Source organism: Thunnus thynnus, chromosome 17 (genome assembly GCF_963924715.1).
Source record: "Thunnus thynnus chromosome 17, fThuThy2.1, whole genome shotgun sequence".
In the NCBI taxonomy this organism is placed as follows: Eukaryota; Metazoa; Chordata; class Actinopteri; order Scombriformes; family Scombridae; genus Thunnus; species Thunnus thynnus.
In genome coordinates, this window is record NC_089533.1 from 18,893,503 (window position 1) to 18,906,819 (window position 13,317).

The 13,317-nt window shown below is 38.3% G+C and overlaps 1 long non-coding RNA gene across 2 annotated transcripts; it reads left to right on the forward strand.

The window, feature by feature from the left end:
- Positions 1 to 2: 2 nt before the first annotated feature.
- On the forward strand, positions 3 to 8,491 carry LOC137168674 (uncharacterized). 2 transcript variants are annotated; one of them, XR_010924319.1, is made up of 4 exons: positions 3 to 270; positions 579 to 735; positions 2,145 to 2,237; positions 5,354 to 8,491. It is a non-coding gene; the product is annotated as an uncharacterized lncRNA (long non-coding RNA). The 2 variants fall into 2 exon arrangements; XR_010924318.1 differs by lacking the exon at positions 579 to 735.
- The last annotated feature ends 4,826 nt before the right edge of the window (positions 8,492 to 13,317 follow it).

Consider the following 13,317-nt stretch of genomic DNA (forward strand, 5'->3'; position numbering starts at 1 on the left):
AACTTTCCTGAAAAGTTTTATACAGATGAAAAAGCGGCCTCATTGGTGCTTGCTCACCATGTACTCGCTCCTCATTGGCCGAGAGCCTCACAAATAGGTGGGCAGGGATGGCCCTGTGGTAAAGAATAGGCTGAGGGGAGGTGGGAGAGGGCAACAACTGCAGAGGAGGTCCACTGCCTGGCAAGCTGGAAATAAGATGTGCATAAGAGAACATGCATGGTCAGGACAGTGAGCTGGGGCAACGTAACAGTGACACTTTCTGAATGAGAGGTAGGGGACATTGATGGACACATGACAGAGTATTATTTTGTGCATGTGTGTGCACATGTTTGGGGACATAAAACAAAAAAACATGCAAGGTTTTGAAAGGTGTCCATGTGTTGGGGTGTTAAGAGCAAAAGAGGATGTCTTTTGGGAATAAAACCCTTCACTTCTGGTTTTTCTGGTGCAGTTTGTAACTCTTTTAATGCCATAAATGTTCATGTGTGCTATCAGAGGAAAAACAAAAGCAGTGATGTTAAGATGAAGTAGTGATGGGACAGAAGGAACTCTCCAACTCTACTCTTTCTCCTCTCCAGTGCCCTGATGGTGATATGGTTAGAGTTATGTCGTCATAATCACACGCGTGCAGACACGAAGCAGGAGGAAAGAGAAGAGGAGAGAGGAGCTTGGGTGAAGGAGAGGACCATAGGGAGGGAGAGGGAGAGGGAGGCTTTTAGGATCTATGAACAGCATGTGAGTTCAGTTCACTTAAGCCCCATTTATTGCTGCGGAAAGCATGTTAGCTCCATAGTTTGGGAGAGGCAGGCTGTTGATAATGTATGAAAAAAGAAGCAACTATTAGTAGCTGCTAATTATCGGTTTAGAAACTTTAAACAGCTGTTCTTGTGTAAACACGTAGACTGTGACCGTGATGCTGATATTGTTGGATGACATGACGTGCAACACCATTTCGTTTTATGGTTTTTTTTATACGACTTGACGTGTGATGTGATATTATACTTCAGTAAGTCGTGTCAAGGCCTTACACCACTAAATCTGATGTGATATTCTAGCATGTACTCTAACATCCTGTACTCTCCTGTCATGTCACGTTTTGTCCCATTGTTTTACATCATATGACAGGACCAGAAGTTTTTATAATGCATGTTTGTGTTTTTGTTAAAGGCATAAAGAAAAGGTGCAAAGGTGTTTTATCACCAAACTGACTGGCAAGTCTTTAAAGCAACACATAAATCTAAGTTATGAATGTTTTTATGATGCTAAAGGTTTGTTTACATCAGTAACTTCTTATATCTTCAATTAAAATTGGCAAAGAAAGACACAAAATGAAAGTTTTTATCTGTAAGTTTTGGTTATAAGTGTAATGTGATGAACTTATAATAATTATATACATTTAAATTATTCATAATGTGACTGACACTTTAGTATAAAACACACACAAAACATCATAATTCCAAATGACTATACAAAATATCACTACTCTTAATCGATACAATAATCATAAGAGAAATATTGATGACCATAAATCCAGAACATGTAATCTTACAGTCATCTTTTCAGTGAGTGAAAAAGTTGAATATCCATCTGATATGTGATATCTGACGTGATACACGATCATTCTGAAGAAGTGGTTGATTCTAATGTTTTGTATACATGTTGCTTATAGCGATTTATCAGTCACATGATGAATCAATTAATTTCATATAAGGGAAACAGACAGAGACATTTGGTGGATACAGCGTGGTGTGCTGGAGAGTTGTGCAATGTCTTTTCATTTTGATAGACTTACATTGAAGCTCACACTGGTCCGCACCTCTGTGTGCATTCTCAAAGCAGAGAATTGATTTATATGGTCAAGCAATGACCAATTGGGCCTTTAATGCTTCATATTTTAGCAGATGTATTGCAAATATGTAATACTTTTTAAATAACCGATGTATAATACTTTTTCTTCAATAAATGAAGAGAAAATCACAGCTGATATGTGTATATTGATACCCATCTTCTTGCATATATTGCTTTTCTGTGAACCAACTAGTAAAATTTGTCAGAACCATAAAATAAAACAAGTGACATCCTTCATTCCTCATTTCATCTCTCTGCAGTCTTACTATATCTCTCTCTGTTTTTACTTCCTCCAGGCTACAGTTTGTGTTTAAGCTGCTCCGCCGTGTGTGTCTCCCCTCTGACCTGCGGTGCCGTTGTGGGCCGGCCGTAGTGGTGCAAAGCTCAAGGTGGCTCACTGACATTTAGCTCAATCTCCCTTTGGGATCAGGTTACTGCGGCTCATTCTAAGCACTGTGCTCTAATGCTAATAAAACACAGCAGTGATAATGCTGCACCGCCCGAGCAGAGGCACACACACACACACACACACACACACACACACAATGAGAAGGCGATTCTTGAAACACTCGTTTGGGATCATTACTTGGAAAGAATGATTAGGTGTGTGTTATGCTTGTAAAGTCATTTTGATTTGAGGTGGAAGTGTTTGAGGTGAGATTTTAATTCAAAAGGACACTTCCTCAATGTTTTAAATACAGTTTTCTAATTTTGCTGGAAATAAATGTTTAAACTTTTAATAGATTTACAGGATTTGATTGCAAAATGAACAATTTCCTGAAATAAAAACAATTGTAAATGCAATTCTAGTCAATGATCTGATACTTGTCAAACCTGTCACATAATAACATGATTAATCTGCTTAACGGACAAAGAAGTAAAATTTATTTAACTGTAACATAGATTTTCCAGGTGTTTTATTAGACTGACATTATCCCTCCATCAGTGAATGATTCACTCAGCAAACCTTATTGTGACTTTGATTAACTGCTTGTGTCACACCAGCTGGCAAGAGTCAGAGGTTTATGTTTTCAAGGTGCTGTCTGTTGTTAATAAGAGGGTTGACATGTCAGGTTTTCTGTTGTGGTTGTTGTCTTAAGCACATTTAAGTGTGAGATGGACAAGAGAGAGGATAGTGTATTCTTACAACAGGACGTCCTTGACTGTTGACCCCTCACTGTTCTGTAGTCTGTTTACAATCAGCCCCAAAAATGAAATGATTATTACAGCATTTAGTTCATGAATCAGATGTAAAATGCAAATATGTTTTCTGAATAAACATTGTGACTGAATTGTTTTGTCTTCTCAAAAACTTGGAAAAACTATAACTTTTAGTACTTATATACAGTATGATCCGTATATATAAACATATATATATATTCACTACACTATAAAATATGGAATATAAAAGTACATTTATTTTCAGTGGACTACGGTGTGCCCGTTTACAAAGAAATGAAATGCTCCTTTACGTTTTAGAAACATTTTATGGTCTCCTTAACAGTATTAATGTCAACATAAACATATCATACATTGACTTTAAAATGCACCTGACAGACACATGTACCTACAGATGAAAAATGTTTCAAACAGACAGAAAATACTAACAGACAACAAATACAAATACAAAAAAATTGTGTCTGACTATACACACATTGCATTACCATTTCAAGATATAAAATATGTTTTCAAAATTGTGTCTTGGGAGGCTCATTAAAGTGTAAAAAGTCAAATAAAAACTCCAGACACTTCTTCTTTGTGACTTGTTTTCTCTTTTTTTGTACTCTTGGACTTTTTTAAATGCATTCACAAACACACTGCAGTTATATTCCACATTGTACTTCCCCATAAAACGATTATGTGCGTAATGATTTGGAGCTGGGATGGAGACAGGTTCAGTCGTGACGTAACCAGCGTGTGTGTGTGTGTGCGTGTGTGTGTGTGTGAGGGCTTGTTGGCAGGCGGTTCGGTGTGGGAGGTGGGCACGTCATGGCTGGCTGTCTGTGGCTGCTCATCACTGTGATAGATACAGGAAGCACTTTGAGGGAGGATGGTGAAGGCCAAAAGTAGCAGCAGAGCAAGCAGTAGTGTGTGTGTGTGTGTGTGTGTGTGTGTGTGTGTGTGTGTGTGTAGGCAATGTGTATTCTGCATTGTATTATTAGCTGAGGCAGGGCAGCTGGGGTTTGAAGTGCCCCACTGTAACTGTACCTATAGCAGCAGTTGTGCTCCTCTGGTATAAATAGTGCAGCGGGCATGTGGGCAGGCAGCTATGACACAATGGCAGAATTTCGGTGTTCTTTCAGGGAGGTTTGAGAATGTGACACCATGCAGGCGAGGACCCCCCTAGATGCTACACTGAGGCTTGAAGGTTACATCAAGGTTGGAATGTGTGCACAGTGCGTTAACATGCACTGTAGTAATTATTCTCACATTTCACTATTAATCTAAATTTGAGAAAGTAAACAGAAAACTTGATTTTTTCTTGATAAAGGTACACAATATATCACGATTGTTTCAACAAAAATCAAAGTGAAAAAAGACAGTTCACCATTTCATGAGAGTTGGTATGAGTTGAACTATTTTTTGGGTGGAAGTAGTTACCTCTTGGAGTCTCCGCTGGTTGCCTGGCAACTGCCCCCAGGTAACAGTCAGGCAAATAAATCCCTCCTAAAACCCCCTCCGTCTTTTTGGAGGCATAGTATGTAAATAAGTGAGTTCTGCAGGTGTTGGTAGGTGGATTTTGTTATCTTTGGACAGAGCCAGGCTAGCTGTTTCCCCCTGTTTCAAGTCTTTATGCTAAGCTAAGCTAACCAGCTGCTGGCTCCAGCTTCATATTTATCTCACTCATCTAATCTAACTCTCAGCAAAAATGTTGAGCTACTCATTTAACACAGCTATTACCACTACCCAGTAACTTAGCCATCTAAGCCCTTGCTAGCTAGCTGCTTTAAAGATTTGAGTGTACATTTGTTCAGATATGGAAGAGACAACGAAGGGGGGAAGTAACAACATGTCAGAAAGTGATGGTCTGTTGCTAGCAAAAGTTTGGAATTAGCAAGTGAAACAATCACAGGAAGAACAACTTCAATATGTGTTCTGCAAAGTCTACCTTTGTTATGACAGTTATTATATATAGAATTACTGACCAAAACATCTGCACTCTGGCATTTTAGAGTAATTAAATGCAACAGATGTAAACATCTTGTGTCTCTAACTTGATGACAAGCAGTCGTTAGTTTTTAGGTGCATATAAATACAGTCAGTGGTATTTTTTATAGTCCGGCATAACCTACTGATGCTGATATTATTTATTAAATACAAGATGAGGAATTCTTTGAAAAATATTATTTTAGGCAAAACACTGGTGCTGCAGCAATTGCAGTGACAGTAGCTTTTATGACAGTGACTTATGAATCTTAGTTCATACGTATGTGTGAATATTCTCCCGTCTCCTGCCATCCCAGTAATGTCTCGCCTGAAATCTCCCTGTTCTCTGTTTCACCAGCCCATGATTCCTGTCCTCTCCTGCACCCCCTTCATCACTTTGCCGCCACGTGCCCCAAGAAAATCGTCCCTGGAAGTTAACCAGGGCTGGGTGCTCTCTTAAGTGAGTGCGTCCCTGAGAACATGAAGCAAGGATACACTCAAGGCTCTCGTGTTGCTGTGTTATGTCACCAAATCTCCGACGGCACTCCCCCCCCTCCCTCCTTTCTACTCTGTCGTCCAAGAAGAGATCGGAGACTGATAAAGAGCCACTTCCTCCTTAGAAGATCTATTTGGGCTTTACAGTGAAGCAGAGCCAACAAGATCCAAGAAAACACACACACACGCACACACATAAACACACACTCAGCACCTTGTCTCCAAGATTTGTGTTGTGGTTTTGTTTACTGAAGCCTGCTTCCAGTCAGCTTGTATTTAAATCTATTTGATTTATATTTTGTTTTTATCTCCTTAAGAAATGTGGACTATAGTCTGTGTTGGCTTTAATTTTAAATTATAGCCAATACAAATTAGATCTACTTACGGACACAATCAGCCAATAATCCTCTCAGATAATTACATTATATCATATAAAGTAGAAAGTAGTAATAAAGTAGTATATCATATAAAACAGTCCTTAACCTCGTCAGTCCCACAGATTCTTTGGGGACCTTCAATTTGAACTGTTCGTGTACAGACAGTGCTGTTCACACTTACAGATTGCATCATATTTTCAAAAAGACAATATTTCCAAAGAAACAGGGCTGTAGCTACTATTCAGGACAGTGAGGTTGTGTTTTTTTTTGGAGATTTGAAGGTTTCAGAGGGAGTTTACATTCTACATTTAAGAACTTACACATCTTGGATAATGATTATCAGCTTATTCCAGTGTTTTAAGACTCAGTATGTTGGGGAGCAGAACCTCTGCACACCTGCAGATCGACAGGTGCCTCGGAGAAGTCCATTGGCTGACAATAATAGAACAAAGTTCTTTGTTCTTTTAAGACTCAGTATGTTTAAATTTCACAATTTTTAGATCAACAAGATCAAAATTACAGGTATTTCTCCCCCAGACAGGGCTTTAAAACAGCATTTAGAGCTTAATGTTAGAAAATAACATTTCAAGAAAATAACTGAACAGAAAACTGAATAAATAAAATATATAAAAAGATGTTAAGGGCGTCTCATGATGATGAGGTGTTTCTAAAATCCTGGCTACAGTCATGCAATGAAAGCAAATATGTTGTGGTGAATTACAAGGAAATGTACATAAAATGATGCACAAAACCTCCAGAATTTTTCTTTTTGATGCATTGATGCATAAACATGAGTTGCATTAGACTATTAGACTACTATGTGTTGCATAGTGTATTAGACATATAGACTATTTCACTTAGTATAAGTGTGAAAAAACTGCCGTGACAAGCAGATACAGAATCAAAAAGTGTCGAAAAATGTTGTCTAACTTGAAGCTACAAAACACATCAACATTTCCCTGCCACAGTGGATGAAGAAGATTTTAAATATTTCTAACTGCACCTCATAGATGTGACTCCAGTTCATTAGAATTACTGCGGAAAATACTTATGCTAATTAGACAATGAGTACACTGTGTGTGTTGGACCCCCTCTGCTCCGCCAGGCAGGTTAGTTGGAAGAGTTTGGCATTCTTGGAGCTTCAGAGTATATTTAACCCTGTGGCTCCCCTGCCGGATGGCCCCGCCATATACGGGCCTGAGTGCGGGCAGGCTGGGAATGACTGGATGCACAGGGTTGGAGAAGCAGCAGCGATGACAGGATGATGGATGAGTGTTGAGCAAGATGGGAGAGGGAGTCCACTATGAAGAAGTTAGTGAGAGAGAGAGAAACATGGAGGCTGTGGAGGACAAAAGAGCTCAGTAACTAACAGTGTTTATCACCTCCTCGCTTTTTTTTCATCGTCTGGCTGTGGCAGACTCTTTGTTTGGCCTCCTCACGTCTTTAAGCAGTTTATAGGATGACAACACAGACTCAAAAGTGATGACGAATACTGAAAGATGCTCTCGCTGCAGGTCTAATTGACTGCAATCAATCAAAAGCGCACATTGTCACACACAGGCAGGCAGGCAATCTACTATAACAAAAGAAATACACACACACACACATACACACATACACACACTCCGAAAATGTCTGACAGAAGCTGTTAGTAGTGCAGACAAAAGCTTTGAGACACATGCACAAGTCCTGCGGGCTGTAATGAGAAAAACAAGTAGTGGAGACCAGCAGCCATGTGAGAGAATATAGAAATGTGACCTTGCAGACACAAGCGTCAACATTTCTGAGCTTGTCACAGTATGTTCAAGTGTGAGTGAGAGACAGACAGACGGACAGACAGCGAGACAGACAAACAGACAGACAGAGTGTATGGTATGCAAGTGTGTGTGTGTGTGTGTGAGTGTGTGTGTGTGTGTGTGTGTGTGTGTGTGTGTGCGTGTGTGTTTGTGTGTGTGTGTGTGTGTGCGTGACAGGTGTTTAGCTGGAATGGTGCTAAGCTTTAAGTGCTGTCCCAACCCAAGCCCTATTCCTGGGGTACACACACACACACACACATACACACACGCACACACATACACACACACACATACACACACACACACACACAGAGGAGTAAACACTTTTAGATTTGTTTCCCCGAGGGCCATTTGATATTAATTGATACTGAATTAATTTAATCATCATTTTACTGCAAGCTGTCGTGAAACATTTCTGGAAAAAAAGCCATATTTAGATTCATCTTTATTCATCAACGAAATGCAGTTTAACATCTAACCTGGAAGTGCAAACAGTAGCAAAGTCCATATAGATAAATTATGAAGATGAATAAATGTACAAATTAGCAATAAACTAGTGAGGAGTCTATAAGTTATGAACAGCCCAATATACATACAGAAAGGAATTTATCTACAGCTCAAGTCAACAGTTCGGACACATCTTCCCATTCACTTGAATGAGAAAGTGTGTCCAAACTTTTGACTGGAACTGTATATTTACAGTATTAGGATGGATGTAGAGTAATGATAGTGTGTACAATGTAAGCAATAAGCTAGTATGTAAGTCCATTTATGTTTTATTGATCATTATATGATGATTTAAGGGCGACACTATGATAAAATGTCCTTAATGTCAATGAAAAAATAACTTGAGCTGTGTTTCGGGAAGGAAACCTTTTGTGTGGCTGATTTTATTTATAGAGCTTTGTACAGAAGTTACAGAAGACAACGTTCATTGTTTGTAATGTAATGTAAGACGTTTTGTTCTGGTTTGACAAATGTTTCACCACTGCAACTGTTTCTGGTGTCTTCTAAGTCCAACTAACTAACTAATTAACTAAATACAGTGTTAAAGAAGGCATCATGTGCTGTTAAATACAAATAAACAATTATATGAGTTTAAATGCAAGTATAATCTTTCATCTGATTTATGATATTGTTCCTCATATTACACTACCAGCCAAAAGTTTGGACACATCTTCTCATTCAAGGGAACAAACTTTGACGGGTACTGTATATACCATCTGATTACAATTTTATTTGCATGCACGAACAAGTTAAAAACAATCTTTTTTTATTATATCCTGGTTTCTGAAATGAGTCTTGTAGTCTTGGTTTGTCTGCATATTATGATACTAACACTGCAAATCTGATTGTACATATTTGTAGATTAAAATATAAAAAGTCTGCCATGGAAAAGCAGATTCCATAGATCTTACGAACACTGATGAACGGCTCAAGATGGATACATAAGTAGCTATCAGCCAACATCAAACCAAAAGTTTCTCACTTGTGTCATAGTGCACATGCATTCAGTCAAAAATCAGTGGATTGCTGTTTATTTTATTGTACACGCAGTCAGACCGTAGTGGTCGGGGTGAGCCCGGGGCTATAAATCACCTGCAGTATGCGTGGAGCTCGATTACCGCTCCAGAGCTGGAGCCAAAAGAGCCCGGTGCTGAAAGAGGAGCCAAGTAAATAATATAACACTGAGTCCATCACTGCTGCTCGGGAACAATTCTCTGTGGGAGCTTATGATGGACAGAAAACAATGGCCATGGCCTTTCAGGAAAATAAAACAGACTACATGTGTGGAGATTAGTTTCTTTACTCAACATTTAGTTATAACTTTATTGAAAAGAGTTTTTTGCATGTAAAATCTGTTTTTATTGGCTGTGATAGTGTGGAAAATGACTGTAATTGACAGTGGAAAGGGTCACGGCTACAAAGGGCTGCAAAAATAGTTAGCTGAAAGGAAGGTCCCATTTCTCCTGAGCCAGTTGACAACACTTCCTATTAATAGTGAGGATTGTCCTTGGGTATTTTTACAAAAGGAGATGGGTGTGTGTGTGCGTGTGTGAGAGTGTGTGTGCACGAGGAAAGTACTGTAAGGCAGAAGGGGATGAAGCTTTCTCAGAGAAGACAGATAGAAAAAAAAAAAGCTCATATTACAGCAGCCTTACAGCAGCTTGGCTAGTGCGTCACACTTTGCCTTCACCACTCATTGGCCTGTATCACTTTCCCCCAAATCTCATCCTCCATCCTTCTGCGTACACTTGATGTCACTTATTCCATGTATCTCCACACACACACACACACACACACACACACACACACAGAGCGCTGGTCTATTTTTAGTGTGCTGTGGGGTTTGAAGGTAGAGTTCGGGTGACCCCTCGTCTCACCCCAGCTCCAGCCCTTACAAGGACCCCCGGTGGGCACGGTTGCCAGGCAACCAGCCGTGTTTGCACCTAAAGCTGTGAAGGTCCAGCGCTCGACCCACACCTGCCCTTCATCATCTTAATTATCAACGTCACCATCCCTCCCCCGCTTCATCCTTCTTCATATCATCATCATCGTGGGTTTAATGTAGCAAAGAAGAAAGATGTGGTGAAAGAAGTACTGAGTTTTTTTTTTTTAACTTAAGTAAAAGTAGCAATACTGCAGTATAAAAATACTCCTTTACAAGTAAAAAGTCTTGCAATCACAATCTTACTTAAATAAAAGTACAGAAGTATTAGTTGCAAAATTTACATGAAGTATCAAAAGTAACTCATCATGCAAAATGTCCTCACTCATTGATATATTGATTATACATATACACATATACAATATCTGTGAAAAGAATTCACTCCTCTTGGAATTTTTCATGTTTTTATAAAAAAAAATATCTCTCAACATGCAATCAAAGGACATTTACTGTGGCTTTTTTTTACATTGATCAACAGAAAAAATACCCATATATGTAAAAGTGAAAAGTGGACTAGAAGTATAAGGTTGCATTAAATGGAAACACTCAAGTAAAGTGCAAGTACTTCAAAATTGTACTTAATTACAGTACTTGACTAAATGTACTTAGTTAGATCCCACCACTGCTACTTTAGGTGAGATGTCAAAAAAATTGACATGCCAGCTGCAAAATTAAAAATGTAAAATTCACATACACGTGAACTCAAATTATACAATGTGTAAGGTGTGTGATGAGTTCATTTGCTAATTAGAAAAAGACTTCTTCACAGCAGACATTTAGTCTTGTCATAGTGTGAAAAGCACAGGTGTTGGTAATCACATTAACGAGGACTCAGTTGATTGTTTACACCTGTGATTTTCTCACTGCGACATATCAAACTGTCAAACAAAACACCACGTGTACCGTCAGAATGAAAACAATACAAGCTGAATCCAAATAGCAAAAGGTACTGCAGTGTCAACATTTACAAGCTGTGGAAAGATGAAATTAAAGTTTATCAAAGCATCTACAGAACTGATTCTGTTCCCCAACTTTATAGAAGTGCAGGAATAAGTTCCCCTTTAATGTATTACAGAAGGTACATAACAACATATCATTTGGATATTACAATTAAAGGACAGGTTCATAATTTTAATACATTCTTGCACAAAACGAGGACTGTGGATTTTGTCCCCCATCACATTTGGAGGGAATCTTTTAATGTCCAGTATGAACAGGAGGAATGATTACAGCAAGAAAAACCTGTTTCAGTATTCATTTGGACACCTGACTGTTGTTTTAAGACAGACTTTAAAAACTGTGAACCTGTCCTTTAAGGCAATGTTAATAATGATAATTATAAGTTGAAATGCAGTGCCACTATGGCTTCAATGCCTTCAGTGTAGTGAGTTGTCATTGTGTATTACAGTAACACAATATTAAGATGTTTATATTAAGTAAAATAAAATTTAAAACTCAAACTGTGATGAACATTAACATCAGACAATCTGCATAAAGTCTTTATCATTACCTTTAATCCAAATATCAGAATCAGTCTTTATTTCATAATAGTGTGTAATGTACTCAAAGGTTTCATCATTATTATCTCTACAATCATCAGTTATCATCATAATCACACTGCTGAAGCATCCTTACCTGCCCTCTCACAATAACCATCATCAGTGTTGTTATTATTATTATCTTTCTTTGCCGAGTCACCATTCACCTCATTTCACCCCGATGTCCGTCAATGTCATAAAGTCCAATTATGTCAATTATGAGCAGTATGACAGCAGTGTGACAGCGAGCTGTGATAATGACGGCAGGGCTTGAAGGAGAGTGGAGGGGCAGAAAGGTCGAGGCCATTAGTATGAGGCAGCTGCTGGAGACAGAGTGACATGTTGGAGGACATGAGAGGAGCGCAGCGCACCACTCGACTGCAAGCAAAGTCCTCCTGCATCGAAACAAATATCAACACAGACTGAGGGCAAACAGTGGGGACTGATCAAATATGACAAGAACTAAGAATTAGTCTGTTAATCAAGTGTTCAAATGGATGATGATGTTTTGTTTTTTTTACATTGATGATGTCTGATTTAAGAAATGAGTCTTCTTGATTTGATGTCTCCGGGTCCAAATGATTCCGGTTTCATGGAGAGGAAACACTTTCTTTTAGATACACAACCACTCTGATTGTTCCTTCTTCACTTTTTTTTTTTAAACACTGGGATAACACAGAGATGTGGTTTAAAAGACTGATCAACATTAAATCAGAGAAGGTAGGAGACTTCTGCTGCACTCTTCTCTATCGCCTGAAGCTTGTTGCACTTCTGGATCACAGATCAGATCAGATCAGTTGTTTGCCTTTGACAGTGAGTTAAAAGCTTCGACCCACAGAGAACAGTGCAGCAGCAGTTTTACGTACTTCAGTGATGACTTACACTTTAATGCAAATAGTTTGTGGAAACCTACACACAGTAAAGTGCAATCACATTTTTATATATGAAAGTTGTTCAGATCAGTTAATGTTTGGATTATTCATGTGCAGTTTGTGCCAGTAAAAATTACTGATGCATCACTTATGACTGCATAGACCAACACACTACATACTGTATATGAATTGCTGCATATTTTGTCCATAATTGACTGATAAAAACAAGTTATGATATAATAAATCACTGACAGATGAACAGTGTAGAATAATTTTTACTTATGTTCTTGCCTTTTGATGATCATGAACTGTTTAGCAACAGTTTTTTTTTTGTGAAGAACTCCCCGAATTACCAAATGAAAAACTTGTTGAATAAAAGGTAAAAAGTAAAACTCTAGGTTATGCTAGCAAATTCTTTGAATTTCTAGTTTCCCTATAATTAGCACCAATAAGAAAATATTCAGAAATTACAGAGCTGTAAGTGTTAACTAGGGCTGCAACTAACAATTATCTTCATTATTGTCTAATCTATTGGATTCTTTTTCTCAATTAATCGTTTGGTCAATAAAATATCGTTCATTGTTTCCCACAGTCCAAGATGCACCTTAAATGTCTTGTTTATATTAAGATAGATATTCAGTTTACTTTCATAGAGGTCTAAAGACACCAGAACATTTTTATTTAAGCTGGAACCAGAGAATTTTGACATTTTTTCTCAAAAAAATGACTCAAAAGGATTCATTTGACTCAAAAGGATGAATTGATTATGAAAATAGTTGGAGAGGAATTTATCGT